The sequence below is a fragment of the Lissotriton vulgaris genome, chromosome 8 (genome assembly GCF_964263255.1).
Source record: "Lissotriton vulgaris chromosome 8, aLisVul1.2, whole genome shotgun sequence".
NCBI lineage: Eukaryota > Metazoa > Chordata > Amphibia > Caudata > Salamandridae > Lissotriton > Lissotriton vulgaris.
The window spans coordinates 545,479,602-545,504,642 of record NC_141696.1 but is presented as its reverse complement, the minus strand read 5'-3'; the positions used below and the strand labels follow the sequence as shown (position 1 = coordinate 545,504,642).

The 25,041-nt window shown below is 44.4% G+C and overlaps 8 non-coding genes across 8 annotated transcripts; all 8 read left to right on the top strand.

The window, feature by feature from the left end:
- The first annotated feature begins 228 nt into the window (after positions 1–228).
- Positions 229–300, top strand: TRNAP-UGG (transfer RNA proline (anticodon UGG)). The gene has a single exon. It is a non-coding gene; the product is annotated as a tRNA-Pro (tRNA).
- A 300-nt stretch (positions 301–600) lies between these two features.
- On the top strand, positions 601–673 carry TRNAV-CAC (transfer RNA valine (anticodon CAC)). The gene has a single exon. It is a non-coding gene; the product is annotated as a tRNA-Val (tRNA).
- Positions 674–3,232: 2,559 nt separating this feature from the next.
- On the top strand, positions 3,233–3,305 carry TRNAV-CAC (transfer RNA valine (anticodon CAC)). The gene has a single exon. It is a non-coding gene; the product is annotated as a tRNA-Val (tRNA).
- Positions 3,306–5,489: 2,184 nt separating this feature from the next.
- Positions 5,490–5,561, top strand: TRNAP-UGG (transfer RNA proline (anticodon UGG)). The gene has a single exon. It is a non-coding gene; the product is annotated as a tRNA-Pro (tRNA).
- A 300-nt stretch (positions 5,562–5,861) lies between these two features.
- Positions 5,862–5,934, top strand: TRNAV-CAC (transfer RNA valine (anticodon CAC)). Its single transcript has one exon. It is a non-coding gene; the product is annotated as a tRNA-Val (tRNA).
- An 8,651-nt stretch (positions 5,935–14,585) lies between these two features.
- TRNAP-UGG (transfer RNA proline (anticodon UGG)) lies at positions 14,586–14,657 on the top strand. Its single transcript has one exon. It is a non-coding gene; the product is annotated as a tRNA-Pro (tRNA).
- A 300-nt stretch (positions 14,658–14,957) lies between these two features.
- On the top strand, positions 14,958–15,030 carry TRNAV-CAC (transfer RNA valine (anticodon CAC)). The gene has a single exon. It is a non-coding gene; the product is annotated as a tRNA-Val (tRNA).
- Positions 15,031–20,230: 5,200 nt separating this feature from the next.
- On the top strand, positions 20,231–20,303 carry TRNAV-CAC (transfer RNA valine (anticodon CAC)). The gene has a single exon. It is a non-coding gene; the product is annotated as a tRNA-Val (tRNA).
- Positions 20,304–25,041: the final 4,738 nt, after the last annotated feature.

Sequence of the window (25,041 nt, the reverse complement as noted above, 5' to 3'; positions counted from 1 at the left end):
GCCACTGCAGAAATAGATAAATAAGTGCTGACTTCCTGTAAGACGTGTCCAATGCTGGGACAAAATAAAAGGGGACACTTGTAAATGATAGTGATATCATTTGAGAAAGGGTAAGTTGACACTGAATTTCATGTGTATTCACAGACCAAGCATGAAAAAGTCCCCAGCATGATCTTCATTGCGTGCTTAGAGCTGGTATTAGCTATTCAGAGGTGCAGGCCTTTCGAAGGCTCGTTGGTCTAGGGGTATGATTCTCGCTTTGGGTGCGAGAGGTCCCGGGTTCAAATCCCGGACGAGCCCTTTCATTGGTGCTTTTTTAAAGTAGTATTGAAGTATGCATTTCAAAGCCAATATCAATTGTCTCTTTGCAGTAGTGGATGAATATTTGCTAGAGTCTCATGCTTTTAACCTTGCCCTGCCTGAGCAAATAGGAAATATTTCTCTTTAAGCATTTTGCAAAAATGCTGAACTTGCATGGCATATACAAGCGTTCAGCTAGGGCTGGCTGGGAAGGTTGCATGAAAGAAATCTAAAACCAGAGGCCCTTGGAATAGCCTGTTTTGAGAAGTTTCATCACAGAAGAATCAACTGTAGACATCTGTTTCTGTAGTGTAGTGGTTATCACGTTCGCCTCACACGCGAAAGGTCCCCGGTTCGAAACCGGGCAGAAACAGTTGTTATATTGTCTTGGCTGCAATGTTGAGAGGTGCCGTTTTGCCATGAAATTGTCCAGGCCCTGAAGATGGTTTCATGCAGACTCGTTCCAAGAAAGTGAATTCTCTTAAAAACACTAAAGTAATTGGCATGTGGATGTATCTGTTGATTCACAGACCTCGCTTTCATAAGAGCCCTGCATTCTGTTCATTGCTCACCTAGAACATGCATTAACTTTGGGAATTGTTGGCACCAACAGGCATCTTAGTTTAGTGGAGTGTTTCTGGTGTTTAAGTGCAGAAGCCCTGGGCTCAATTCCCCGGTGACCCTTCTCAAGGTGATGATACAAATGCATCGTCACCTTTACGTTTAATGTCAGAATTGTTTATTTCTATTTGGTGGTGTATGAATGCTTGCAATAGTATGTTTATTTTTTCTAGCCTTGAATGAATAAAAGCAAATCACTCCTCTTTATGTATTTTTCTAATACATTGATATTTGCATCTCCTTTCCTAGCCTGCATTTTTCACTATCTTACAGGCTGTATATAATAAGTATCAATTCAGGGGCCCTTCTTCTACTCAATTCAAAACTGTTCTATCCCGGCATTGATAAGCAATCTACATCTGCTTCTGTTGTGTATTGGTTATCATGTTTACCTGACGTGTGAAAGCCCCATGTTTGACAGTGCGCGTTAATAAAGAGACCAATGATTTTTATTAAAAGTTGTCATGTGTTTTTGTTACCTTGCACCGGCCAAAAAGTGCCGGAAATGACTTCATTTGCAGTCACTTGAAAAGTAGGGATTCTCAAATAAATGGTAAGAGGTTGGAACAAATCTAAAGGAATGCATGGCATATCTATATGTATGTGTACGCAGGTATCCATATATAAAGATAGATAGATAGATAGATAGATAGATAGATAGATAGATAGATAGATAGATAGATAGATAGATAGATAGATAGATAGATAGATAGATAGATAGATAGATAGATAGATAGATAGATAGATAGATAGATAGATAGATAGATAGATAGATAGATAGATAGATAGATAGATAGATAGATAGATAGATAGATAGATAGATATTGGGAGAGAGAGAGCGTTAATATAAACTGAGACTTTATTTTCCATCAAGCTGTCTTTCCTTTCCTTCAGGAGCAGAATGTTCTGATCATCAGCGCTCCAAAATCTAGTGCTTGGTTGGCAAGCATCACACATTGTGATGTGTTAGCTAAGAGTTCCATGTCGTTCAGACTCATATATTCCTCTGTAGTTGTACCATGGTGATTCAACAAAATGTGGCATCATAAGCAGCATTCTACTGCCATAGACTGGGCAGAAAAAACATTTAGAATTTCACTGAAAAAGAAAAAAAGCATACTTAGGCAGAGCTTTCTGGACAGTAAGGACATTAGAGTAAGTGATGAATAAGCACTGCTTTTGTTAATTTACATAGGCAGAACAGAGACTGCTGGGAAAAGCCTGACATTAAAGGCATAGAAAATGCCTGCTTCTGGATAGAACACTAAGAAGGGTTGAAAGTTTTTTCTCTGACCCTGGCCACTCCTACAAGCAATCCTATGATAGTCAGAAGGACCCACCCTAAAAAGGAAGGGACAGCCATTTGGACCCTTTCCACCTTTTCTATATCTCACCTGATCGAGCCTGATCGAGCGCTGATTGAGCGGATTAGCACATGTACTTCTCATTTTGGGAAGGTATTGCTTAGCTTGCTACCAGCAGCTCAGTTATGTTATGATGTTAGAGGCTTGCAAGGAATGCTTTAGTCCTGCATTAGGCAGTTTTTATTGCTACTTGCATTCAAGGGAAAGATAATTAGCCAGAATCTGTGACCCAGTTATTAAGCTTGGCATTCCGATTTGCACAAAGGGAATAAGCATTTGAGAAAAAATGCAACATGTGTTTCTTATGTTGTTATGAACAGCTTTTTATTCTTTCTCTTTAGGGTCTAGCCACTGCAGAAATAGATAAATAAGTGCTGACTTCCTGTAAGACGTGTCCAATTCTGGGACAAAATAAAAGGGGACACTTATAAATGATAGTGATATCATTTGAGAAAGGGTAAGTTGACACTGAATTTCATGTGTATTCACAGACCAAGCATGAAAAAGTCCCTAGCATGATCTTCATTGCGTGCTTAGAGCTGGTATTAGCTTTTCAGAGGTGCGGGCCTTTCGAAGGCTCGTTGGTCTAGGGGTATGATTCTCGCTTTGGGTGCGAGAGGTCCCGGGTTCAAATCCCAGGGAAGCCCTTTCATTGGTGCTTTTTTAAAGTAGTATTGAAGTATGCATTTCAAAGCCAATATCAATTTTCTCTTTGCAGTAGTGGATGAATATTTGCTAGAGTCTCATGCTTTTAACCTTGCCCTGCCTGAGCAAATAGGAAACATTTCTCTTTAAGCATTTTGCAAAAATGCTGAACTTGCATGGCATATACAAGCGTTCAGCTAGGGCTGTCTGGGAAGGTTGCATGAAAGAAATCTAAAACCAGAGGCCCTTGGAATAGCCTGTTTTGAGAAGTTTCATCACAGAAGAATCAACTGTAGACATCTGTTTCTGTAGTGTAGTGGTTATCACGTTCGCCTCACACGCGAAAGGTCCCCGGTTCGAAACCAGGCAGAAACAGTTGTTATATTGTCTTGGCTGCAATGTTGAGAGGTGCTGTTTTGCCATGAAATTGTCCAGGCCCTGAAGATGGTTTCATGCAGACTCGTTCCAAGAAAGTGAATTCTCTTGAAAACACTAAAGTAATTGGCATGTGGATGTATCTGTTGATTCACAGACCTCACTTTTATAAGAGCCCTGCATTCTGTTCATTGCTCACCTAGAACATGCATTAACTTTGGGAATTGTTGGCACCAACAGGCATCTTAGTTTAGTGGAGTGTTTCTGGTGTTTAAGTGCAGAAGCCCTGGGCTCAATTCCTCGGTGACCCTTCTCAAGGTGATGATACAAATGCATTGTCACCTTTACGTTTAATGTCAGAACTGTTTATTTCTATTTGGTGGTGTATGAATGCTTGCAATAGTATGTTGATTTTTTCTAGCCTTGAATGAATAAAAGCATATCACTCCTCTTTATGTATTTTTCTAATACATTGATATTTGCATCTCCTTTCCTAGCCTGCATTTTTCACTATCTTACAGGCTGTATATAATAAGTATCAATTCAGGGGCCCTTCTTCTACTCAATTCACAACTGTTCTATCCCGGCATTGATAAGCAATCTACATCTGCTTCTGTTGTGTATTGGTTATCATGTTTACCTGACGTGTGAAAGCCCCATGTTTGACAGTGCGCGTTAATAAAGAGACCAATGATTTTTATTAAAAGTTGTCATGTGTTTTTGTTACCTTGCACCGGCCAAAAAGTGCCGGAAATGACTTCATTTGCAGTCACTTGAAAAGTAGGGATTCTCAAATAAATGGTAAGAGGTTGGAACAAATCTAAAGGAATGCATGGCATATCTATATGTATGTGTACGCAGGTATCCATATATAAAGATAGATAGATATAGATAGATAGATAGATAGATAGATAGATAGATAGATAGATAGATAGATAGATAGATAGATAGATAGATAGATAGATAGATAGATAGATAGATAGATAGATAGATAGATAGATAGATAGATAGATAGATAGATAGATAGATAGATAGATAGATAGATAGATAGATAGATAGATAGATAGATATTGGGAGAGAGAGAGCGTTAATATAAAATGAGACTTTATTTTCCATCAAGCTGTCTTTCCTTTCCTTCAGGAGCAGAATGTTCTGATCATCAGCGCTCCAGAATCTAGTGCTTTGTTGGCAAGCATCACACATTGTGATGTGTTAGCTAAGAGTTCCATGTCGTTCAGACTCATATATTCCTCTGTAGTTGTACCTTGGTGATTCAACAAAATGTGGCATCATAAGCAGCATTCTACTGCCATAGACTGGGCAGAAAAAACATTTAGAATTTCACTGAAAAAGAAAAAAAGCATACTTAGGCAGAGCTTTCTGGACAGTAAGGACATTAGAGTAAGTGATGAATAAGCACTGCTTTTGTTAATTTACATAGGCAGAACAGAGACTGCTGGGAAAAGCCTGACATTAAAGGCACAGAAAATGCCTGCTTCTGGATAGAACACTAAGAAGGGTTGAAAGTTTTTTCTCTGACCCTGCCACTCCTACAAGCAATCCTATGATAGTCAGAAGGACCCACCCTAAAAAGGAAGGGACAGCCATTTGGACCCTTTCCACCTTTTCTATATCTCGCCTGATTGAGCCTGATCGAGCGCTGATTGAGCGGATTAGCACATGTACTTCTCATTTTGGGAAGGTATTGCTTAGCTTGCTACCAGCAGCTCAGTTATGTTATGATGTTAGAGGCTTGCAAGGAATGCTTTAGTCCTGCATTAGGCAGTTTTTATTGCTACTTGCATTCAAGGGAAAGATAATTAGCCAGAATCTGTGGCCCAGTTATTCAGCTTGGCATTCCGATTTGCACAAAGGGAATAAGCATTTGAGAAAAAATGCAACATGTGTTTCTTATGTTGTTATGAACAGCTTTTTGTTCTTTCTCTTTAGGGTCTAGCCACTGCAGAAATAGATAAATAAGTGCTGACTTCCTGTAAGACGTGTCCAATGCTGGGACAAAATAAAAGGGGACACTTATAAATGATAGTGATATCATTTGAGAAAGGGTAAGTTGACACTGAATTTCATGTGTATTCACAGACCAAGCATGAAAAAGTCCCCAGCATGATCTTCATTGCGTGCTTAGAGCTGGTATTAGCTATTCAGAGGTGCGGGCCTTTCGAAGGCTCGTTGGTCTAGGGGTATGATTCTCGCTTTGGGTGCGAGAGGTCCCGGGTTCAAATCCCGGACGAGCCCTTTCATTGGTGCTTTTTTAAAGTAGTATTGAAGTATGCATTTCAAAGCCAATATCAATTTTCTCTTTGCAGTAGTGGATGAATATTTGCTAGAGTCTCATGCTTTTAACCTTGCCCTGCCTGAGCAAATAGGAAATATTTCTCTTTAAGCATTTTGCAAAAATGCTGAACTTGCATGGCATATACAAGCGTTCAGCTAGGGCTGGCTGGGAAGGTTGCATGAAAGAAATCTAAAACCAGAGGCCCTTGGAATAGCCTGTTTTGAGAAGTTTCATCACAGAAGAATCAACTGTAGACATCTGTTTCTGTAGTGTAGTGGTTATCACGTTCGCCTCACACGCGAAAGGTCCCCGGTTCGAAACCGGGCAGAAACAGTTGTTATATTGTCTTCGCTGCAATGTTGAGAGGTGCCGTTTTGCCATGAAATTGTCCAGGCCCTGAAGATGGTTTCATGCAGACTCGTTCCAAGAAAGTGAATTCTCTTAAAAACACTAAAGTAATTGGCATGTGGATGTATCTGTTGATTCACAGACCTCGCTTTCATAAGAGCCCTGCATTCTGTTCATTGCTCACCTAGAACATGCATTAACTTTGGGAATTGTTGGCACCAACAGGCATCTTAGTTTAGTGGAGTGTTTCTGGTGTTTAAGTGCAGAAGCCCTGGGCTCAATTCCCCGGTGACCCTTCTCAAGGTGATGATACAAATGCATCGTCACCTTTACGTTTAATGTCAGAATTGTTTATTTCTATTTGGTGGTGTATGAATGCTTGCAATAGTATGTTTATTTTTTCTAGCCTTGAATGAATAAAAGCAAATCACTCCTCTTTATGTATTTTTCTAATACATTGATATTTGCATCTCCTTTCCTAGCCTGCATTTTTCACTATCTTACAGGCTGTATATAATAAGTATCAATTCAGGGGCCCTTCTTCTACTCAATTCACAACTGTTCTATCCCGGCATTGATAAGCAATCTACATCTGCTTCTGTTGTGTATTGGTTATCATGTTTACCTGACGTGTGAAAGCCCCATGTTTGACAGTGCGCGTTAATAAAGAGACCAATGATTTTTATTAAAAGTTGTCATGTGTTTTTGTTACCTTGCACCGGCCAAAAAGTGCCGGAAATGACTTCATTTGCAGTCACTTGAAAAGTAGGGATTCTCAAATAAATGGTAAGAGGTTGGAACAAATCTAAAGGAATGCATGGCATATGGGGCGTGGCTTGGACGCCGATCGGGATGGATGCGTGAGCTCGCAGCTCCGCGCGGAATCCCGCTAATTCTCCTGTTTTTCGGGACCCTAGGCGACCCGGAGACGACGCTCCTGCCCTCTGAAGTGTAAGGGGACAGCTGGGCGTAATCGGAGAGTCGCTGGGGGACTGCTGGCCCCGAGGAGATCGAGAGAGGAGGCGGCCGAGGTGTAGCCCAGGGTGTGAAGAAAATGGCGGCGAGGAGGTCGGACGGTCCCGAACTTCAGCCCTGAGCCCGGTTGTCGCCAAGTAGCAAGGGACCCTGCACCCGGCTGCCCGACACACTAGGATTGGCGGGGCGATGCCCTGAGACCAGGGGACGCTGACCCGATCCACCCAGAAGATCGGGGGCCCTCGTCGGCCACCGCCCTAAGACTCATACTTCCCCCCGCAGGCCAAAGGGGGTGACGGAACGGAGCTCGTCCGCCTGGCCATTGTCCCTGTGAACGCCGTCGGGGACATAGCACTGCCCGGTGCCCGGTGGCTGGCACGGACCCACGGGCGTACTCGCAGAACGGGTGACCAGACTTGTGATGCAGCGCCCTGACATGGCGGCGATCGGAGGGCCGATGCCCGGGAGCCGCGAGGGGGACTCGGCGACATCGACTCGGCAGAGTGAGAGTCCCTCCACGGAGCTTGACCAGGAACAGCGGCTGAACCGGCGTTTGGATGCCATCCTTGAGGCGATCACCTCCACTAAGGAGGCATTGCACAATGACATTGCCCAAGTGGCCACGGGCCTGGGGCTGCTACGCGCGGATCACGCGAAGCTGGCGGATCGGGTCAAGGATCATGACCAACTGTTGCTGGACCTGAAGCCCTCGGTGGTGACCGCGGAGCACAGGATCACGGACATTTTGGCCCGACTGGGCACACTGGAGCGGAGGGCGGAGGATGCCGAAGGCCGCAATAGGCGGAACAACGTGCGGGTCGTAGGCCTGCCGGAACGGATTGAGGGGGAGGATGCGGTGGCCTACATGGAGAACTGGTTCCGCACTGTGGTGGCGCCGGAGGGGCTTACTCCATTTTTCACTCTGGAGCGAGCCCACCGGGTGCCCGCTCGCCCGCCGGGGCTTGGCCGCCCCCCCCCGACCGATGGTGGTACGGCTCCTCCACTACAAGGACCGAGATCTCCTCATCCAGCGGGCCAGGATGTCGGGCCCTTATGAGGTGGAGAACAGCAAGGTAACGATCTTCCCGGACTATACGCAGGCGGTCCAGAAGGACAGGGCATCGTTCCTTGCTGTGAAGAAGGAGCTCAGGGAGGAAGGCATCCAGTACTCCTTGCTCTACCCGGCCAAGCTGCAGATTATCATGGATGGCACCACGCACTTTTTCCAGACTCCGGACGAAGTTTGGCAATGGCTTGAGTCGTACAGAGCGGGGACGGACAGATCACACCAAAGTCGGCGAGACCAACCCAAGCAGCCCCGGGTGCGGCAGTCACAACGCATCAGATCCCGCAACAGGCGCCAGCGGGAGAAACGGGAGGCTCAAATGGCGGCGGAGAAGAGGGATGCACTCGCAGCGACGGCGGCCATTACAGGGTCGCAACAGAACAGTGAACGGGCCGAAACGGACTCGGGAGGGGAAGGCAGCCGAACAGGAGAGGAACTTTCGGAGGCGGAGAGCCAGAAGGGGCCGATAGTAACCCCACAGACTTCGGAGGTTATTTTCTGCGGCTGAGATAGAACTGGGACTAGATCGGGACTTCATGGTAGGGTGTTATCCTGTTGCTGGGGGGCGGGTTGCCGGGAGGGGGAGCTGTGTGTTTTGGAGGGGATGAAGTGCGGGACGCGGGATCCGCTAGCTGGGGTCGGCGGCGACTCACCCCCCTCAGGCCCTTAAGGTCGACTGTGGTGGAGACCACAGGGTAAGTGTGTGAGGAGTTGGATCAAGGTTTGGATGGGGGCGGCCATTGGGTTCGTGTGCTCTGTCCTGGGGAGTGGGGTTTGGGGAATGTTTCAGTTTTGGGACTGTTTGGGGGGGGGCAACTGCATTGGGGGGGCCATGGACCGTTGTTATTTGATTCGGACTGTACGGAGTTGGAATGGGGACATTACCTAACTTGAAATGCCTAACGTGGAATGTCCGGGGGCTGCGGACTATGGTGAAACGTCACAAAGTACATGCATACCTGGTACGCAGGGGGGTTCAGATTGCTATGCTCCAGGAGACTCATCTCACCAAAAAAGAGTGCGCTGCCTTGCAGAAAAGATGGCGGGGCCAGGTCTTTGGCACCACTTACTCAGCATATGCCAGGGGGGTCTTGATCTGGGTGAGGGCGGGGGTACCCTTCCAGGTGCTGAATCAGGCAGTAGATCCGGATGGCAGGTTTGTAGCGGTGGAGGGGAGGTTATATGGACGGGATGTGGTTTTTTGTTGTGTTTATGCACCGAACACTGACCAAGGCCGATACTTTGATGGCCTCTCGGGGTCCTTGGCCTCTTTCCTGGCGGGTCCGATAGTGCTAGGGGGGGACTTCAACTCGATTACTGATGTTGCTCTGGATAGGTCCCATCCCCCCCTAGTAGACTCTCCTGTGCGCAGGCTGGCCGCGCACAGGAAGGACTGGCAAGAACGATGGGGGCTGCTGGATGTCTGGCGGGAGAGGCACAGGGGAACCAGGGATTATTCCTTTTATTCCGCTCTCCATGATCTACATGTCAGGATCGATTCGGTGCTTTGCGGGGGATCCCTAGCCCCGTTGATTACCCATGCGGAGTACCTGGCTAGGACTATATCCGATCATAACCCCCTATTGGTGCATATTCAGTGGCAGAGGGAGCGCTCAGTGATACCAACATGGCGGCTTCGGCCGGAGACGCTGGAGGATTCTGTGTTTGACGATGCGGTCCGGCAAGGCATTGATAGTTATTTCGGTGTGAATGAAGGCACGGCTGCGAGTAGATCTACTGAATGGGATGCAATGAAAGTGGTGGTGAGAGGGGTGTGTTTGGGCAGGTTCTCGAATGCTCGTACGACTGTGCTGAATGACCTAATGAAAGCGGAGGAAGCTTTGAGGGACTTGGAGCGCCGCAGGCCAACTAGGCCAGGTCTACAGGCCCAGTTGTTGGAGGCGAAGGAAGTGGTAGCCGCGGAGACGGAACGTTTGAGATGTTACGACTATAGGCAGTACATTATCAGGGCACACGCGGAAAGGGACAAGGTGGGTACCCTCTTGGCCAGACTAGCTAACCCGGAACTTAGGGGCTGCCCGATCCTCAGCATTAATAATGCGCAGGGAGAGATGGTGTACTCCCAGGCAGCTATATTGGACCGCTTCAGGGGATATTATGAGGAACTATACCGGAGTCAGCTGGGGGTGGGGGTTCAGGACATCGCGGAGTACCTGGGGGAGAGGCCGCTTCCGGTCCTGGACGAGGAGGACGCGAAGGAACTGGGTAGCCCGATCACGCTTACGGAAATTCGGGTGGCCATTAAACATATGGCCCGTAACAAGACGCCCGGGGTGGACGGACTGCCAACCGAGTTCTATCAACACTATGCGGACAATCTGGCGCCCAGGCTGCTGGTGGTGTATATGGAAGCCTTCGAGAAGGGGGCATTGCCTGGCTCCATGCGGGAGGCCTTGATAGTACCGCTCCTCAAGCCTGGCCGGGATGCCGCGGACGTGAGGTCTTATCGCCCGCTATCCATGCTGACGGTGGACTATAAGATCCTGAGTCGCATCCTAGCCACCAGACTGGCCCCGCATATGACGGGCCTGGTGCACAGGGACCAGGCCGGGTTTATACCCACGAGGAGCACGGCGATGAATATCCGCCGCCTGGTGGGAATAATGGACGCCATCTTGGATGGGGAGGGAGTGCCGGCGGTTCTGTCTGTGGACATCGAGAAGGCCTTCGATAGCTTGGAATGGCCTTTCCTGGATGGAGTGCTGGAGAGGTTTGGCATGGGCGACGGGTTTCGAAGGTGGACGAGGGTCTTATATACCTCGGCGACGGCGAGGGTACGATTGGGCGGCATGGTGTCTGCAGCGTACCCGGTGGGCAGGGGAACACGACAGGGATGCTCTCTCTCCCCTCTGTTGTTTGCCCTGGCGATGGAACCCTTGGCGGTCCATGCGCGGTCAGGCGACCGATACGCGGGGATAGTGAGTGATGGGCAATGGCATTATATATCGCTCTATGCGGATGACTTGCTCCTGTACCTAGCTGACACCTCGGGGGCATTGGTTGGAGCGATGGATCTGTTGTCTGAGTTCGGCCGGCTGTCGGGCCTTAAGGTCAATTGGGCGAAGACTTGCGTGTTCCCGCTGAGAGCGGGATCGCCAGCCCCTAGCAGCGATTTGGGTGTGGCATGGGAACCCTCTTGCATCACCTACTTGGGTGTCCGCATTTACCACTCGGCTGCTGACCTTTTGGAGGGTAACATTGGCCGCTGTGTCCGGGCGCTGCGGGGCAGCTTGTCTTTCTGGTCAACCCTCCCGCTGACAGTCCTAGGCAGGATAGCACTGTTGAAAATGGTGGCGCTCCCCTGCCTCCTCTATTATTTCCGAACGCTGCCTGTCTGGATTCCCCAGGGGGTGTTTAGGGAACTGCGGTCAATGATAACTGGCTTTCTATGGGGGCATGGCCGCCGCAGAATAGCCCTGAGCACGCTACTTCGCCCCAAGCTGGAAGGGGGCATGGCCGTGCCCGACCTAGAGCTGTATTATCTGGCGGCGCAGTTGCAGGTCCTTACGCAGAACGTAGCCAGGGTGTTCCGGGGACCGGAGGAGGACCGGGATCGGGGGATACAGCGCCACGTGCTGTCATACATCATCATGCAGCAGCGGCTCGAGCTACGGGCCCTCACCATGGAAGAGCGGACGCTCCGGCTGTGCTGGCAGAGGAGCCTTCGGAGAGCGAGGGCATCGCGGCCTTATGCCCCGGAGATCCCGATCGGGATGTTGACGGCGTTGCCGCACGGTGGAGATTGGTCCCCGCTGTTGGATTGGGAGGAGGCGGGGTTGCAGGTGGTGGGCGACTTGTACATAGATGGGGCTCTGGCGCCGTTCGAAGTGCTCCGGGACCAGTTCGGACTGCCTGAGGGGGGCTTTCTCCTACATGCGGCAGTTGTGGCTGCCGTACAAAAGCACTGGAGAGAGGGGCTCTCGGAACCCGCGACGACTATGGCGTGCCAATATGTGGTAATGGCGGCTGGTACATTCAAAGCTGTGACGTGCCTCCATAATAGGATGCTGAGCGAAGGGCTGGAACCACTCCACGGGCTCAAAGCTAAATGGGAGGTGAGCGTTGGCCGGCCCATACCGGATACGGCATGGGGCCATATCCTGCGACGCACGTGGAAGGGCACTAGGAACGCGCGCTTTCAGCAGGTCCATTTCTATGTGCTCCATAGGGCCTATTTAACTCCTGAGAAACTACAGCGGTACTTTCGGGTGCCGGATGCCTGTTGCCCCCGGTGTTCGTCCCTAGGGGCGGACATGGACCATTTGTTTTGGGGGTGCCCGCAACTGGGGACCTATTGGGCGGAGGTAGGGGACCTCCTGAATGAAGTGACTGACAGGGAGGTAGAATTTGACATGGCAGCGTGCCTATTGCTCTGGTTCCCGCATACTAAGCACACCAAGGTGACAAGTAAATTCATAGACCTGGGTCTGATATTGGCACAGAGGGAAATATCGTGGCACTGGAAGTCCAGGGGAGGTCCCTCACTGCGTAGATGGAAGAATGAGTTGCTGCGGTGGTCTGACTGCGAGAGTGTGCTCCGGATGACGCAAGCAGTAAAGTTGGGGAATGAGAAGGTACTGGATGCGGCGCGAGCATGGGAGTTAGTGGTACAGGCTTTGCGTGATTCTTTGGTTGAGGATGAGGAAGGCGAGAACTAAGCCGCTGGACGCCGCGGGGCGAACACAGAAGTATGGTACTACGCACTGTAGTGGACCCATCCAATTCGATAGGGCGAAGCACACACCTTAGCAGTTGCCAGGGGAGGGGGGGTGTTGGGGGGGTTGGTTATAGGGGGTTTGGGGAGGGCCGGAAGCCATTGGAGGGTTGCTTGTTAGGGCCTTGGACCTACTGGGACGGTGGGCACTGAGTGGAGGGCAGACTGACTGGGTGGAACGGCCAGGTGCGCAGGCCCATATAGTTTAGGGCAGGCCCTGTAAGGGCGATATCGTTGATTATCACGGAGATGGCTGATGGGACTGTTGTTGTGGGTGGAGGGGTAAAAGCAGATACACAAAACGACCTTCCGCCAGGGTCCCAATGGGACGTGCACTGTGATGTGTTCCTTTTGAGCGATGTGATATGCCGCCCGGCCTCCGGGATGCGGGCTGAATGGCTGTGTACAACTGTGAATTATCATTGGACGGGGGGAGCCCACAAGTGCACTGGCTGTTTAATTGTATCCTGTGGTTTGTAACTCTGCAATAAAAATATATTTAAAAAAAAAAAAAAAAAAGGAATGCATGGCATATCTATATGTATGTGTACGCAGGTATCCATATATAAAGATAGATAGATAGATAGATAGATAGATAGATAGATAGATAGATAGATAGATAGATAGATAGATAGATAGATAGATAGATAGATAGATAGATAGATAGATAGATAGATAGATAGATAGATAGATAGATAGATAGATAGATAGATAGATAGATAGATAGATAGATAGATAGATAGATAGATAGATATTGGGAGAGAGAGAGCGTTAATATAAACTGAGACTTTATTTTCCATCAAGCTGTCTTTCCTTTCCTTCAGGAGCAGAATGTTCTGATCATCAGCGCTCCAGAATCTAGTGCTTGGTTGGCAAGCATCACACATTGTGATTTGTTAGCTAAGAGTTCCATGTCGTTCAGACTCATATATTCCTCTGTAGTTGTACCTTGGTGATTCAACAAAATGTGGCATCATAAGCAGCATTCTACTGCCATAGACTGGGCAGAAAAAACATTTAGAATTTCACTGAAAAAGAAAAAAAGCATACTTAGGCAGAGCTTTCTGGACAGTAAGGACATTAGAGTAAGTGATGAATAAGCACTGCTTTTGTTAATTTACATAGGCAGAACAGAGACTGCTGGGAAAAGCCTGAAATTAAAGGCACAGAAAATGCCTGCTTCTGGATAGAACACTAAGAAGGGTTGAAAGTTTTTTCTCTGACCCTGGCCACTCTTACAAGCAATCCTATGATAGTCAGAAGGACCCACCCTAAAAAAGAAGGGACAGCCATTTGGACCCTTTCCACCTTTTCTATATCTCGCCTGATCGAGCGCTGATTGAGCGGATTAGCACATGTACTTCTCATTTTGGGAAGGTATTGCTTAGCTTGCTACCAGCAGCTCAGTTATGTAATGATGTTAGAGGCTTGCAAGGAATGCTTTAGTCCTGCATTAGGCAGTTTTTATTGCTTATTGCATTCAAGGGAAAGATCATTAGCCAGAATCTGTGGCCCAGCTATTCACCTTGGCATTCCGATTTGCACAAAGGGAATAAGCATTTGAGAAAAAAATGCAACATGTGTTTCTTATGTTGTTATGAACAGCTTTTTGTTCTTTCTCTTTAGGGTCTAGCCACTGCAGAAATAGATAAATAAGTGCTGACTTCCTGTAAGACGTGTCCAATGCTGGGACAAAATAAAAGGGGACACTTATAAATGATAGTGATATCATTTGAGAAAGGGTAAGTTGACACTGAATTTCATGTGTATTCACAGACCAAGCATGAAAAAGTCCCCAGCATGATCTTCATTGCGTGCTTAGAGCTGGTATTAGCTTTTCAGAGGTGCGGGCCTTTCGAAGGCTCGTTGGTCTAGGGGTATGATTCTCGCTTTGGGTGCGAGAGGTCCCGGGTTCAAATCCCGGACGAGCCCTTTCATTGGTGCTTTTTTAAAGTAGTATTGAAGTATGCATTTCAAAGCCAATATCAATTTTCTCTTTGCAGTAGTGGATGAATATTTGCTAGAGTCTCATGCTTTTAACCTTGCCCTGCCTGAGCAAATGGGAAACATTTCTCTTTAAGCATTTTGCAAAAATGCTAAACTTGCATGCCATATACAAGCGTTCAGCTAGGGCTGTCTGGGAAGGTTGCATGAAAGAAATCTAAAACCAGAGGCCCTTGAAATAGCCTGTTTTGAGAAGTTTCATCACAGAAGAATCAACTGTAGACATCTGTTTTTGTAGTGTAGTGGTTATCACGTTCGCCTCACACGCGAAAGGTCCCCGGTTCGAAACCGGGCAGAAACAGTTGTTATATTGTCTTGGCTGTAATGTTGTGAGGTGCCGTTTTGCCATGAAATTGTCCAGGCCCTGAAGATGGTTTCATGCAGACTTGTTCCAAGAAAGTGAATTCTCTTAAAAACACTAAAGTAATTGGCATGTGGATGTATCTGTTGATTCACAGACCTCGCTTTCATAAGAGCCCTGCATTCTGTGCATTGCTCACCTAGAACATGCATTAACTTTGGGAATTGCTGGCACCAACAGGCATCTTAGTTTAGTGGAGTGTTTCTGGTGTTTAAGTGCAGAAGCCCTGGGCTCAATTCCTCGGTGACCCTTCTCAAGGTGATGATACAAATGCATCGTCACCTTTACGTTTAATGTCAGAATTGTTTATTTCTATTTGGTGGTGTATGAATGCTTGCAATAGTATGTTGATTTTTTCTAGCCTTGAATGAATAAAACCAAATCACTCCTCTTTATGTATTTTTCTAATACATTGATATTTGCATCTCCTTTCCTAGCCTGCATTTTTCACTATCTTACAGGCTGTATATAATAAGTATCAATTCAGGGGCCCTTCTTCTACTCAATTCACAACTGTTTTATCCCGGCATTGATAAGCAATCTACATCTGCTTCTGTTGTGTATTGGTTATCATGTTTACCTGACGTGTGAAAGCCCCATGTTTGACAGTGCGCGTTAATAAAGAGACCAATGATTTTTATTAAAAGTTGTCATGTGTTTTTGTTACCTTGCACCGGCCAAAAAGTGCCGGAAATGACTTCATTTGCAGTCACTTGAAAAGTAGGGATTCTCAAATAAATGGTAAGAGGTTGGAACAAATCTAAAGGAATGCATGGCATATCTATATGTATGTGTACGCAGGTATCCATATATAAAGATAGATAAGATAGATAGATAAGATAGATAGATAGATAGATAGATAGATAGATAGATAGATAGATAGATAGATAGATAGATAGATAGATAGATAGATAGATAGATAGATAGATAGATAGATAGATAGATAGATAGATAGATAGATAGATAGATAGATAGATAGATAGATAGATAGATAGATAGATAGATAGATAGATAGATAGATAGATAGATATTGGGAGAGAGAGAGCGTTAATATAAACTGAGACTTTATTTTCCATCAAGCTGTCTTTCCTTTCCTTCAGGAGCAGAATGTTCTGATCATCAGCGCTCCAGAATCTAGTGCTTGGTTGGCAAGCATCACACATTGTGATGTGTTAGCTAAGAGTTCCATGTCGTTCAGACTCATATATTCCTCTGTAGTTGTACCTTGGTGATTCAACAAAATGTGGCATCATAAGCAGCATTCTACTGCCATAGACTGGGCAGAAAAACATTTAGAATTTCACTGAAAAAGAAAAAAAGCATACTTAGGCAGAGCTTTTTAGACAGTAAGGACATTAGAGTAAGTGATGAATAAGCACTGCTTTAGTTAATTTACATAGGCAGAACAGAGACTGCTGGGAAAAGCCTGAAATTAAAGGCACAGAAAATGCCTGCTTCTGGATAGAACACTAAGAAGGGTTGAAAGTTTTTTCTCTGACCCTGGCCACTCTTACAAGCAATCCTATGATAGTCAGAAGGACCCACCCTAAAAAGGAAGGGACAGCCATTTGGACCCTTTCCACCTTTTCTATATCTCGCCTGACGAGCCTGATCGAGCGCTGATTGAGCGGATTAGCACATGTACTTCTCATTTTGGGAAGGTATTGCTTAGCTTGCTACCAGCAGCTCAGTTATGTTATGATCTTAGAGGCTTGCAAGGAATGCTTTAGTCCTGCATTAGGCAGTTTTTATTGCTACTTGCATTCAAGGGAAAGATAATTAGCCAGAATCTGTGACCCAGTTATTCAGCTTGGCATTCCGATTTGCACAAAGGGAATAAGCATTTGAAAAAAAATGCAACATGTGTTTCTTATGTTGTTATGAATAGCTTTTTATTCTTTCTCTTTAGGGTCTAGCCACTGCAGAAATAGATAAATAAGTGCTGACTTCCTGTAATACGTGTCCAATTCTGGGACAAAATAAAAGGGGACACTTATAAATGATAGTGATATCATTTGAGAAAGGGTAAGTTGACACTGAATTTCATGTGTATTCACAGACCAAGCATGAAAAAGTCCCCAGCAGGATCTTCATTGCGTGCTTAGAGCTGGTATTAGCTTTTCAGAGGTGCGGGCCTTTCGAAGGCTCGTTGGTCTAGGGGTATGATTCTCGCTTTGGGTGCGAGAAGTCCCGGGTTCAAATCCCAGACGAGCCCTTTCATTGGTGCTTTTTGTAAAGTAGTATTGAAGTATGCATTTCAAAGCCAATATCAATTTTCTCTTTGCAGTAGTGGATGAATATTTGCTAGAGTCTCATGCTTTTAACCGTGCCCTGCCTGAGCAAATAGGAAACATTTCTCTTTAAGCATTTTGCAAAAATGCCGAACTTGCATGGCATATACAAGCGTTCAGCTAGGGCTGTCTGGGAAGGTTGCATGAAAGAAATCTAAAACCAGAGGCCCTTGGAATAGCCTGTTTTGAGAAGTTTCATCACAGAAGAATCAACTGTAGACATCTGTTTCTGTAGTGTAGTGGTTATCACATTCGCCTCACACGCAAAAGGTCCCCGGTTCGAAACCAGGCAGAAACAGTTGTTATATTGTCTTGGCTGCAATGTTGAGAGGTGCCGTTTTGCCATGAAATTGTCCAGGCCCTGAAGATGGTTTCATGCAGACTCGTTCCAAGAAAGTGAATTCTCTTGAAAACACTAAAGTAATTGGCATGTGGATGTATCTGTTGATTCACAGACCTCGCTTTCATAAGAGCCCTGCATTCTGTTCATTGCTCACCTAGAACATGCATTAACTTTGGGAATTGTTGGCACCAACAGGCATCTTAGTTTAGTGGAGTGTTTCTGGTGTTTAAGTGCAGAAGCCCTGGGCTCAATTCCTCGGTGACCCTTCTCAAGGTGATGATACAAATGCATCGTCACCTTTACGTTTAATGTCAGAATTGTTTATTTCTATTTGGTGGTGTATGAATGCTTGCAATAGTATGTTGATTTTTTCAAGCCTTGAATGAATAAAAGCAAATCACTCCTCTTTATGTATTTTTCTAATACATTGATATTTGCATCTCCTTTCCTAGCCTGCATTTTTCACTATCTTACAGGCTGTATATAATAAGTATCAATTCAAGGGCCCTTCTTCTAATCAATTCACAACTGTTCTATCCCGGCATTGATAAGCAATCTACATCTGCTTCTGTTGTGTATTGGTTATCATGTTTACCTGACGTGTGAAAGCCCCATGTTTGACAGTGCGCGTTAATAAAGAGACCAATGATTTTTATTAAAAGTTGTCATGTGTTTTTGTTACCTTGCACCGGCCAAAAAGTGCCGGAAATGACTTCATTTGCAGTCACTTGAAAAGTATGGATTCTCAAATAAATGGTAAGAGGTTGGAACAAATCTAAAGGAATGCATGGCATATCTATATGTATGTGTACGCAGGTATCCATATATAAAGATAGATAGATAGATAGATAGATAGATAGATAGATAGATAGATAGATAGATAGATAGATAGATAGATAGATAGATAGATAGATAGATAGATAGATAGATAGATAGATAGATAGATAGATAGATAGATAGATAGATAGATAGATAGATAGATAGATAGATAGATAGATAGATAGATAGATAGATAGATAGATAGATATTGGGAGAGAGAGAGCGTTAATATAAACTGAGACTTTATTTTCCATCAAGCTGTCTTTCCTTTCCTTCAGGAGCAGAATGTTCTGATCATCAGCGCTCCAGAATCTAGTGCGTGGTTGGCAAGCATCACACATTGTGATGTGTTATCTAAGAGTACCATGTCGTTCAGACTCATATATTCCTCTGTAGTTGTACCTTGGTGATTCAACAAAATGTGGCATCATAAGCAGCATTCTACTGCCATAGACTGGGCAGAAAAAACATTTAGAATTTCACTGAAAAAGAAAAAAAGCATACTTAGGCAGAGCTTTCTGGACAGTAAGGACATTAGAGTAAGTGATGAATAAGCACTGCTTTTGTTAATTTACATAGGCAGAACAGAGACTGCTGGGAAAAGCCTGACATTAAAGGCACAGAAAATGCCTGCTTCTGGATAGAACACTAAGAAGGGTTGAAAGTTTTTTCTCTGACCCTGGCCACTCTTACAAGCAATCCTATGATAGTCAGAAGGACCCAACCTAAAAAGGAAGGGACAGCCATTTGGACCCTTTCCACCTTTTCTATATCTCGCCTGATCGAGCGCTGATTGAGCGGATTAGCACATGTACTTCTCATTTTGGGAAGGTATTGCTTAGCTTGCTACCAGCAGCTCAGTTATGTTATGATCTTAGAGGCTTGCAAGGAATGCTTTAGTCCCGCATTAGGCAGTTTTTATTGCTTATTGCATTCAAGGGAAAGATCATTAGCCAGAATCTGTGGCCCAGCTATTCACCTTGGCATTCCGATTTGCACAAAGGGAATAAGCATTTGAGAAAAAATGCAACATGTGTTTCTTATGTTGTTATGAATAGCTTTTTATTCTTTCTCTTTAGGGTCTAGCCACTGCAGAAATAGATGAATAAGTGCTGACTTCCTGTAATACGTGTCCAATTCTGGGACAAAATAAAAGGGGACACTTATAAATGATAGTGATATCATTTGAGAAAGGGTAAGTTGACACTGAATTTCATGTGTATTCACAGACCAAGCATGAAAAAGTCCCCAGCATGATCTTCATTGCGTGCTTAGAGCTGGTATTAGCTTTTCAGAGGTGCGGGCCTTTCGAAGGTGCGTTGGTCTAGGGGTATGATTCTCGCTTTGGGTGCGAGAGGTCCCGGGTTCAAATCCCTGACAAGCCCTTTCATTGGTCCTTTTTTTTAAAGTAGTATTGAAGTATGCATTTCAAAGCCAATATCAATTTTCTCTTTGCAGTAGTGGATGAATATTTGCTAGAGTCTCATGCTTTTAACCTTGCCCTGCCTGAGCAAATAGGAAACATTTCTCTTTAAGCATTTTGCAAAAATGCCGAACTTGCATGGCATATACAAGCGTTCAGCTAGGGCTGTCTGGGAAGGTTGCATGAAAGAAATCTAAAACCAGAGGCCCTTGGAATAGCCTGTTTTGAGAAGTTTCATCACAGAAGAATCAACTGTAGACATCTGTTTCTGTAGTGTAGTGGTTATCACGTTCGCCTCACACGCGAAAGGTCCCCGGTTCGAAACCAGGCAGAAACAGTTGTTATATTGTCTTGGCTGCAATGTTGAGAGGTGCCGTTTTGCCATGAAATTGTCCAGGCCCTGAAGATGGTTTCATGCAGACTCGTTCCAAGAAAGTGAATTCTCTTGAAAACACTAAAGTAATTGGCATGTGGATGTATCTGTTGATTCACAGACCTCGCTTTCATAAGAGCCCTGCATTCTGTTCATTGCTCACCTAGAACATGCATTAACTTTGGGAATTGTTGGCACCAACAGGCATCTTAGCTTAGTGGAGTGTTTCTGGTGTTTAAGTGCAGAAGCCCTGGGCTCAATTCCTCGGTGACCCTTCTCAAGGTGATGATACAAATGCATCGTCACCTTTACGTTTAATGTCAGAATTGTTTATTTCTATTTGGTGGTGTATGAATGCTTGCAATAGTATGTTGATTTTTTCTAGCCTTGAATGAATAAAAGCAAATCACTCCTCTTTATGTATTTTTCTAATACATTGATATTTGCATCTCCTTTCCTAGCCTGCATTTTTCACTATCTTACAGGCTGTATATAATAAGTATCAATTCAGGGGCCCTTCTATTACTCAATTCACAACTATTCTATCCTGGCATTGATAAGCAATCTACATCTGCTTCTGTTGTGTATTGGTTATCATGTTTACCTGACGTGTGAAAGCCCCATGTTTGACAGTGCGCGTTAATAAAGAGACCAATGATTTGTATTAAAAGTTGGCATGTGTTTTTGTTACCTTGCACCGGCCAAAAAGTGCCGGAAATGACTTCATTTGCAGTCACTTGAAAAGTAGGGATTCTCAAATAAATGGTAAGAGGTTGGAACAAATCTAAAGGAATGCATGGCATATCTATATGTATGTGTACGCAGGTATCCATATATAAAGATAGATAGATAGATAGATAGATAGATAGTTAGATAGATAGATAGATAGATAGATAGATAGATAGATAGATAGATAGATAGATAGATAGATAGATAGATAGATAGATAGATAGATAGATAGATAGACAGACAGACAGACAGACAGACAGACAGACAGACAGACAGACAGACAGACAGACAGACAGACAGACAGACAGACAGACAGACAGACAGACAGCCAGACAGACAGTCAGATAGATAGATAGATAGATAGATAGATAGATAGATAGATAGATAGATAGATAGATAGATAGATAGATAGATAGATAGATAGATAGATAGATAGATAGATAGATAGATAGATAGATAGATAGATAGATAGATAGATAGATAGATAGATAGATAGATAGATAGATAGATAGATAGATAGATAGATAGATAGATAGATATTGGGAGAGAGAGAGCGTTAATATAAACTGAGACTTTATTTTCCATCAAGCTGTCTTTCCTTTCCTTCAGGAGCAGAATGTTCTGATCATCAGCGCTCCAGAATCTAGTGCTTGGTTGGCAAGCATCACACATTGTGATGTGTTAGCTAAGAGTTCCATGTCGTTCAGACTCATATATTCCTCTGTAGTTGTACCTTGGTGATTCAACAAAATGTGGCATCATAAGCAGCATTCTACTGCCATAGACTGGGCAGAAAAACATTTAGAATTTCACTGAAAAAGAAAAAAAGCATACTTAGGCAGAGCTTTTTAGACAGTAAGGACATTAGAGTAAGTGATGAATAAGCACTGCTTTAGTTAATTTACATAGGCAGAACAGAGACTGCTGGGAAAAGCCTGAAATTAAAGGCACAGAAAATGCCTGCTTCTGGATAGAACACTAAGAAGGGTTGAAAGTTTTTTCTCTGACCCTGGCCACTCTTACAAGCAATCCTATGATAGTCAGAAGGACCCACCCTAAAAAGGAAGGGACAGCCATTTGGACCCTTTCCACCTTTTCTATATCTCGCCTGACGAGCCTGATCGAGCGCTGATTGAGCGGATTAGCACATGTACTTCTCATTTTGGGAAGGTATTGCTTAGCTTGCTACCAGCAGCTCAGTTATGTTATGATCTTAGAGGCTTGCAAGGAATGCTTTAGTCCTGCATTAGGCAGTTTTTATTGCTACTTGCATTCAAGGGAAAGATAATTAGCCAGAATCTGTGACCCAGTTATTCAGCTTGGCATTCCGATTTGCACAAAGGGAATAAGCATTTGAGAAAAAATGCAACATGTGTTTCTTATGTTGTTATGAATAGCTTTTTATTCTTTCTCTTTAGGGTCTAGCCACTGCAGAAATAGATAAATAAGTGCTGACTTCCTGTAATACGTGTCCAATTCTGGGACAAAATAAAAGGGGACACTTATAAATGATAGTGATATCATTTGAGAAAGGGTAAGTTGGCACTGAATTTCATGTGTATTCACAGACCAAGCATGAAAAAGTCCCCAGCAGGATCTTCATTGCGTGCTTAGAGCTGGTATTAGCTTTTCAGAGGTGCGGGCCTTTCGAAGGCTCGTTGGTCTAGGGGTATGATTCTCGCTTTGGGTGCGAGAAGTCCCGGGTTCAAATCCCAGACGAGCCCTTTCATTGGTGCTTTTTGTAAAGTAGTATTGAAGTATGCATTTCAAAGCCAATATCAATTTTCTCTTTGCAGTAGTGGATGAATATTTGCTAGAGTCTCATGCTTTTAACCTTGCCCTGCCTGAGCAAATAGGAAACATTTCTCTTTAAGCATTTTGCAAAAATGCCGAACTTGCATGGCATATACAAGCGTTCAGCTAGGGCTGTCTGGGAAGGTTGCATGAAAGAAATCTAAAACCAGAGGCCCTTGGAATAGCCTGTTTTGAGAAGTTTCATCACAGAAGAATCAACTGTAGACATCTGTTTCTGTAGTGTAGTGGTTATCACATTCGCCTCACACGCAAAAGGTCCCCGGTTCGAAACCAGGCAGAAACAGTTGTTATATTGTCTTGGCTGCAATGTTGAGAGGTGCCGTTTTGCCATGAAATTGTCCAGGCCCTGAAGATGGTTTCATGCAGACTCGTTCCAAGAAAGTGAATTCTCTTGAAAACACTAAAGTAATTGGCATGTGGATGTATCTGTTGATTCACAGACCTCGCTTTCATAAGAGCCCTGCATTCTGTTCATTGCTCACCTAGAACATGCATTAACTTTGGGAATTGTTGGCACCAACAGGCATCTTAGTTTAGTGGAGTGTTTCTGGTGTTTAAGTGCAGAAGCCCTGGGCTCAATTCCTCGGTGACCCTTCTCAAGGTGATGATACAAATGCATCGTCACCTTTACGTTTAATGTCAGAATTGTTTATTTCTATTTGGTGGTGTATGAATGCTTGCAATAGTATGTTGATTTTTTCTAGCCTTGAATGAATAAAAGCAAATCACTCCTCTTTATGTATTTTTCTAATACATTGATATTTGCATCTCCTTTCCTAGCCTGCATTTTTCACTATCTTACAGGCTGTATATAATAAGTATCAATTCAGGGGCCCTTCTATTACTCAATTCACAACTATTCTATCCTGGCATTGATAAGCAATCTACATCTGCTTCTGTTGTGTATTGGTTATCATGTTTACCTGACGTGTGAAAGCCCCATGTTTGACAGTGCGCGTTAATAAAGAGACCAATGATTTGTATTAAAAGTTGGCATGTGTTTTTGTTACCTTACACCGGCCAAAAAGTGCCGGAAATGACTTCATTTGCAGTCACTTGAAAAGTAGGGATTCTCAAATAAATGGTAAGAGGTTGGAACAAATCTAAAGGAATGCATGGCATATCTATATGTATGTGTACGCAGGTATCCATATATAAAGATAGATAGATAGATAGATAGATAGATAGATAGATAGATAGATAGATAGATAGATAGATAGATAGATAGATAGATAGATAGATAGATAGATAGATAGATAGATAGATAGATAGATAGATAGATAGATAGATAGATAGATAGATAGATAGATAGATAGATAGATAGATAGATAGATAGATAGATAGATAGATATTGGGAGAGAGAGAGCGTTAATATAAACTGAGACTTTATTTTCCATCAAGCTGTCTTTCCTTTCCTTCAGGAGCAGAATGTTCTGATCATCAGCGCTCCAGAATCTAGTGCTTGGTTGGCAAGCATCACACATTGTGATGTGTTAGCTAAGAGTTCCATGTCGTTCAGACTCATATATTCCTCTGTAGTTGTACCTTGGTGATTCAACAAAATGTGGCATCATAAGCAGCATTCTACTGCCATAGACTGGGCAGAAAAAACATTTAGAATTTCACTGAAAAAGAAAAAAAGCATACTTAGGCAGAGCTTTCTGGACAGTAAGGACATTAGAGTAAGTGATGAATAAGCACTGCTTTTGTTAATTTACATAGGCAGAACAGAGACTGCTGGGAAAAGCCTGACATTAAAGGCACAGAAAATGCCTGCTTCTGGATAGAACACTAAGAAGGGTTGAAAGTTTTTTCTCTGACCCTGGCCACTCCTACAAGCAATCCTATGATAGTTAGAAGGACCCACCCTAAAAAGGAAGGGACAGCCATTTGGACCCTTTCCACCTTTTCTATATCTCACCTGATTGAGCCTGATCGAGCGCTGATTGAGCGATTAGCACATGTACTTCTCATTTTGGGAAGGTATTGCTTAGCTTGCTACCAGCAGCTCAGTTATGTTATGATGTTAGAGGCTTGCAAGGAATGCTTTAGTCCTGCATTAGGCAGTTTTTATTGCTACTTGCATTCAAGGGAAAGATAATTAGCCAGAATCTGTGACCCAGTTATTAAGCTTGGCATTCCGATTTGCACAAAGGGA